The sequence below is a fragment of the Pundamilia nyererei genome, unplaced genomic scaffold (assembly GCF_000239375.1).
Source record: "Pundamilia nyererei isolate P.nyererei 1_Seehausen unplaced genomic scaffold, PunNye1.0 scaffold00340, whole genome shotgun sequence".
Taxonomy (NCBI): Eukaryota; Metazoa; Chordata; class Actinopteri; order Cichliformes; family Cichlidae; genus Pundamilia; species Pundamilia nyererei.
In genome coordinates, this window is record NW_005187741.1 from 205,636 (window position 1) to 206,280 (window position 645).

Below are 645 nucleotides of genomic sequence, written 5' to 3' on the forward strand. Positions count from 1 at the left end.
ACATGAACATGACCAGCACGCCTGAAACCAGACACAACATGAACCCAAACACTGGGTTGCATGACCCAGACCATGACAATATTCAAGTGGTAACACAAGTCAGTCCCAGTTAAATATGAAATATGAGCTAATATGCTACTTAAAGCGAAAACGATAGCAAATCTCACAAAAGTGAGTAAGTTGAAGCTGGACTCCCTTAGGGTGGTGTCGGGAGGATGTTATCCAAGATAAGAACAATGCAGGATAACACCTCCTACCCACTCCATGACCTGCTTGCCAGTCACAGGAGAACGTTTAGTGAGAAACGGAGATTTCTCATGATGCACGACGGAACAGGACATGACGGCTGCCCCGTACTCCTCCATCCAAAGCACAGAACACACTGAAATAGTTACAACAGCCTGGCTTCTGCTCAATCAACAGCCTCCACAGGCTGATGACCTGTTACAGTTAGAGTCAAATGTGAGTCATACATATTTAATCTGTAATATTCTTGATATTTATGATTGATATTAGAGCTCTTTGTAATATGTTGGAAATCTCACCTTCTTCTATGGGTGGGACCATTTTGATGCTTCAGTCTGTTTATTTCTCGCTACAGATAAGGTTATTCTACTGATCTTCATGTTTCTCTACACTGTAAAC